Source organism: Mobula birostris, chromosome 24 (genome assembly GCF_030028105.1).
Source record: "Mobula birostris isolate sMobBir1 chromosome 24, sMobBir1.hap1, whole genome shotgun sequence".
Taxonomy (NCBI): Eukaryota; Metazoa; Chordata; class Chondrichthyes; order Myliobatiformes; family Myliobatidae; genus Mobula; species Mobula birostris.
The window spans coordinates 54,668,156-54,674,367 of record NC_092393.1 but is presented as its reverse complement, the minus strand read 5'-3'; positions in this window follow the sequence as shown (position 1 = coordinate 54,674,367).

Genomic DNA, 6,212 nt, shown 5'->3' with positions numbered 1-6,212 from the left:
CTCAGCTCCACCAGGGGTTCTGGCCTCTGTCATACCCGAGTATTCTTCAAGGAGCGGTGCCTCAGAAAGGCAGCGCCGTTATTGAGGACCCCCATTACCCTGGGCATGTCCTTTTCCCATTGTTGCCATCAGGGAGGAGGTACAGGAGCCTGAAGGCTCACAGTCAACGATTCAGGGACAGCTTCTTCCCCTCTGCCGTACAATTCCCAAATGATCATTGAATCCCTTGAACACCATCTCACATTTTTTAATATATATTATTTTCTGTTTTGTACTATTTTTGATCTCACTATTTAATACACGTGTATATCCTTCCTATAATTGATTAACTTATTTTTTTATTTCTCTATATCATGTATTGCCCTGTACTCCTGCTGCTAAGTTAAGTTTCATGACACATGCCGGTGATAGTAAATCTGATTCTGCATTACTCTTTTCCTGTAAATGCTTGGGACGGAAATATTTTGGATTTTGGAATATTTGCAGGGGTTCCCAACATTTTTTATGCCACGGACCAATACATTAAACAAGGGGGGTCTATGGATCCCAGATTGGGAACCCCTGATACTAATGAGATGCCTCGGGATGGAACGCAAGTGTAAACCCAAAATCCATTTTCATTACATTTACAGCTTATACATATTCCCTGAGGGTTGTTTAATATTTTTAATAGCTATCACTACCTCGTGGGCATGTGGCCAAGTGGTTAAGGCATTGGACTAGCGACCTGAAGATCGTGAGTTCGAGCCCCAGCCGAGGCAATATTTGTTGTGTCCTTGAGCAAGGCAATTAACCACACATTGCTCTGCGACGACACAGGTTCCAAGCTGTATGGGTCCTAATGCCCTTCTCTTGGACAACACTGGTGTCGTGGAGAGGGGAGACTTGCAGCATGGGTAACTGCCAGTCTTCCATACAACCTTGCCCAGGCCTGCGCCCTGGAGAGTGAAGACTTTACAGGCGCAGATCCATGGTCTCGCAAGACTAACGGATGCCTTTATTTATCACTACCTCAGCCCCCAGATGGACAGTCACTGGCTGTCTGCGATCACCACCGTACCGGTCTCTGAACCTTTGTCATACACTTGCTCATCACGTGCACAGTATGTCTTGATGCAGCCATTCAGCTTGTTAGATTTTCATCTTGACAAACTTAACAATGATTTCCCCTGCTGCTTTGTGCTCAGTAGATTTCAAGGGCCTGGAATGACTTGCAGAAATTCAGGGAACTACAGAGATAATGAATGAGAAACTTTAATACTGGAGTTGTGAACCGGAGTGGATAACTTCAATCACCACTATGAGCTGCAGAGTTATTCTCAAGGACTCTTTACAACTCATGTTCTCAGCATCATTGTTCAGCAAATCTTTAAAACTTCTTAAATCTTTAAAAATTTAATGCTGTGCCTTTTAAGTTTCTGCACCTGTAAGATTCAAAGGTTCAAAAGGTTCATTTATTGTCAAAGTATGCAACTCTGAAATTCTCCTTCTCTAGGTAGCCACAAACCAAATAAAAAAACATCAACCTCTGAAACCCCCTCCCCCACATTAAAAAAATGAACAAAAACAGAACAGGAGCATTATCCCCAGATCCCCCTCCCTCCCTCAAAAAATACAAGAGGGATCATGTAAAAAACACACTATAAAAAGACTGAAGAAAAAGTCCAAGTCCAAGTCCACATCCAAAAACAAAATGCTGCAAACCTCGGTAACATTTTCTGGCACAGCAGCAGGACGCACTGCCTCCCTCTCTGGCACCAGCAATCAAAAGGCAGGCGGCCGGCGCTCACCCTCCACGCTCGCCTCGATATTTCAACCTCCCTCCATCACTTTAATTGGCAAGCAACGGTAGCTTTAATGAAATATCTTTATTGTCATTGCATAGTACAATTTGTCATGCACCAATACAGTGAAAATGAGTTTGCAACTCTCGTGCTCAATGCTATAAAACAAATGAACAATAAATAAAATCAAGTAACCAGCCAGTATAAGCGATGTCCAGCACAACTCAGATGCATGACAGTCATAAAACCAGGATTAAAGTGGCAATATAACAGATTTATGGATGATGCTTGATCGATTTGTTCAGAGCAATTATAGCTCTGGGAAAAAAGCTATTTTTCAGTCTGGAAGTGCGGGCATAGAAAATCTTATAACGTCTGCCGGATGGAAGAAGTTCAAACAGATGGTTGCATGGGTGTGCATTGTCCTTACAGATGCTTGTAGCTTTCCTGAGGCAGCGAGAGCTGTAGGTGTCCCCCAGGGCTGGGAGCTGTGTCCCGATGATCTCCTGTGCGCTAGAGATGACCCGCTGAAGTGTTTTCCTATCAGCTGCTGTACAACTGAGATACCACACAGAGATGCAGTATGTTAAGATGCTCTCTGTGGTGCAGCGGTAAAAGGTCAGCAGCATCTGTTCAGGTAGACCAGCTTTCTTCAGCATCCTGAGGAAAAACAAGCGTCGCAGCATTTTGCTTAAAAGGTGAAATGGAGTCAAACATCGGCTTACTGTAACCTCCTCACCCCATGGCCCGTGCTCGCTGCCTCCCACAATCTTCTTGGAGACAGGATCACCCAAACGATCTGCAAACTGCAAATCACAGACTCCACAACCGTTCCAGAAATACATTCAAGGTGAAAAGCAGACATAAAAGAAGCAAAATAATAGTTTTGTGGTCTACCCAGAAGATGTTGATTGTGGAAGCATTGTACACAGGTGCCATCTCGACCGAAATTTTCACAGTTACCTTAAATTTTCAGCTCATCGTGAAAGATCTTTGATTTTCCATGATCAGTATGCTGAAAGGCATATTTTCACTTCAACACTGACAAAAGTAGTCTTAATTTTTCATTTTATGCAGTTTTTAGAAATATTTTTCATGAACCTGGTTACTTACATATGTGAGGTCACCGCTCAGAACTGTCTGTGGTGCCCATCGCCCGGCAACTTTCCCAGCACCATTCGTGACGTCAGGTCAGTGCTCAAAAAAAATTCAGATTTGGATGGTTTTCAGATTTTGGAATTTCAAATAAGGGGTGCTCAACCTGTACGTGGTAACATACAGATGCATCAATAATAAATTTATTTTGAATTTGGTAAATTTTAAGGGATTTGCTGTTTTAGAAAAAACATCACTGCAATAGTTTTCTTTGTGCAATATGAGGATTCACTGAGATTTTGATCTTAAAATAGAATCCAGAAATAATTCTATCTCTCACTGTCAAGGATTTTACAACTTGTTCTCAATATTATTTATTTCTTATTATTTTCGTATTTGCAGTTTGTCTTTTGCACATTGGTTGTCAGACTTTGTAGTTTTTCATTGATTATATTGTATTTCTTTGTTCTTACTGTGAATGCCTTCAAGAAAATGAATCGCAGGGTAGTATATGGTGACACATATGCACTTAGATAATAAATTTACTTCAAATGTTGAAATTTATTAAGGTCCAAAAACTAAATAGTTGTAGGCCAGTTGCTGTGATGTTTAGGAGTAGAAAGGAGACACGAGAGACTGCAGATTTTGGAATCTGGATCAACAAATAATCTGCTGGAGGAAATCAGCACGTCGAGCGGCATCTGCGGGAGGAAGAAACAGCGACAATTCCTTTCCTTCTGTAGCTTGGCCTGCTGAGTTCCTCTAGTAGATAGCTGTGTCCATGAATCGCAGTTTTAATAGTTTTGTCAAATCTATTTGACATGTAACTAGCGGAGTAAGTAAACTGGAGGAGGAAGTGCATTTTGCTTTTCAGAAAATGATTTTTTTTAAACTAAAGACCTGTGCGGTTGGGAATAATATTGAAGAATGACTGGTGCACAAAGTGAAGATAACGAAGCAGTATAGTTGGAGTGGAATGGATGGGGGTTGGGTCTCAAATATTGCCAGCATGTTGAATTTCTTATAAACGCACATGAAATGTATCCAGATTGGGGGTTCACGGACCCCTCGGTTAATGGTGGGAGTCCATGGCATAAAAAAGGTTGGGGACCCCTGGTTTAGGTTCCTTGGTCTTACGAAGGTAGGTGTGAAATTAATTTTGAGATGGGGTAAAGCAACGGGTAGGTTACGTGCTGATGGAGGACAAAGTGAGAAGAATGGAGTCTTATTGTAAAATGCGGTGGCTCTGGTATTTGGGGTTCACTCACCATAGTGCAGGAGCAGCAATAAATTAATCTGATATCAAGTTACCTTCTGGAAGAATTCAGTGTTCCAGCATCTGAGGTCTCTTATGTCTCCATTAATCTAGAATGCCGGCCTTTTTTATGCTACAGTCTTTCGGAAATACAGTCTTGTTGCAATTGTATAGAGCTTTGATATAATTGTGTGCAGCTTTGAACTTCAGGAACAGTGCTTGTCAGAGATCGATAGAACACATTTCATTAGATTCCTTCTACAGTATTCTGAGGCTGTGCTGTACGATCCTAGACACACCCACTATTGCAGATCCAGTCTATCAATATTCAATAGGCTTCGGTGAGAATCCCCGCCTCATTCTTCTAAACTCCAGTGGCTACAGGCCCAGAGCCAACAAACACTCCTCAGACATTAACCCTTTCATTCTGGGATCATTCACATATACCACATCCCTTTCCAGTGCCAGCATATCCTTACCTAGATATGGGGCCCAAAATCACATGAATCACTTTTTCAATCACAGTATTAAGAAACTGACACCCGGGTAAGCGCTTCCAGTCTATTCAGTAAGTGATCCTATTCCCATCATTAACAAGTGCACTCTTTCCAGACAAAGGCACATTGTGACAAAGTTTTCAAGAATCATGACCACTTGTGTCAGTTGTGATCTTGTTGGAATTTCGTCAGCACCCTGTTAGAACTTAGCAATGCGGGAACAAACAGTGGTAAACGAGTAACAGAAATGCCTTTTGGACAAAATGTGCTTGTGGTTTTACATGAACGTAGGAGAGATTTCTCTTTGCATCCCATTCTGTTAGAGCAATGCCATACAAGGTACTTACTGATGTTGTTTGGAATTTTTTTTTGCTAACTTTATTATCATTTTACATACTTTAAAGTCACGTAATTTAGAAAACAGATTAGAACCACAATATATTGCAGCTGTTTATAAGCACAAAGGCTAGATTAGGTCTATCATGACAACAGGAATATCGGCATTCCATATTGAGTCATTACCTTCATATCTCAAAACTCAAGCCTTTCTGGATATGTGCATTACAGGAAACTTTTTATTCTCTAGAAGCAGTTAGCAGAAGGCTTTACAGCGCCAATGATTGGAAAATCGGGGCTCTGTTCACGCCGGTCTCTGTAAGGAATTTGTATGTTCATCCCATGACTGCGTGGGTTTCCTCCAGGTGTTTTGGTTTCCTCCCACATACGGGTTAGGGTTAGTACGTTGTGGGCATGCTATGTTGCCATCGGAAGCATAGCGACACTTCGAGCTGCCCTCAGCACAGCTCCAGACTCTGTTGGCTGTTGATGCAAATAATGCATTTCACTGTATGTTTCAATGCTTTGTCATCTATGTGACAAATAAAACTAATCTTGTACTTATAAATCTGAAAAAGTGCAGAATTATAAATTTCTACTACACACAACTCATTAGATCACTTGGTTTACTTAAAAATTAGGTAAGAAGAATTATTTGGAAGGCCCTACCAGTTTGAACTAAAGTGTCTAAAAAACAAGTTTACCAAGGCACTGCTGAGGATTTAATCTAAAGGATAGTCAGATGATATAAATAGACCAGTCGTTTTATCTAAAACTGTCCAAAGATGAAAAAAACAGCGGTGGATCTTTCAAAGCCACAAGGAATTCAGCAGACGCTGGAAATCTTGGACAACACACACAAAATGTTGGAGGAACTCAGTGTGTCAGGCAGCATCCATGGAGGGGAATGAATAGTTGATGTTTCGGGCCAAGGCCCTTCTTCAGTCCTGGAAAGGGAGGGGGCTGAAGCCAGAATAAGCAGGTGGGGAGGAAGGGGTAAGAGTAAGTGACAGGTAAAGCTGGGTGTGGGAGAAGGTCGGTGGGTGCGGGGGGGGGGATATGAAGGAAGAAGCTGGGAGGTGATAGGTGGAAGAGATAAAAGGGCTGAAGAAGAAGGAATCTGATAGGAAAGGAGAGTAGTCTACGGAAGAAAGGGAAGGAAGGACACTAGGGGGAGGTGAGGGGAAGAGACAGGGTAAGAAGGTGCCCCCATCAGCCAGTTAATTTGGTTTGTTTTTGTTGTTG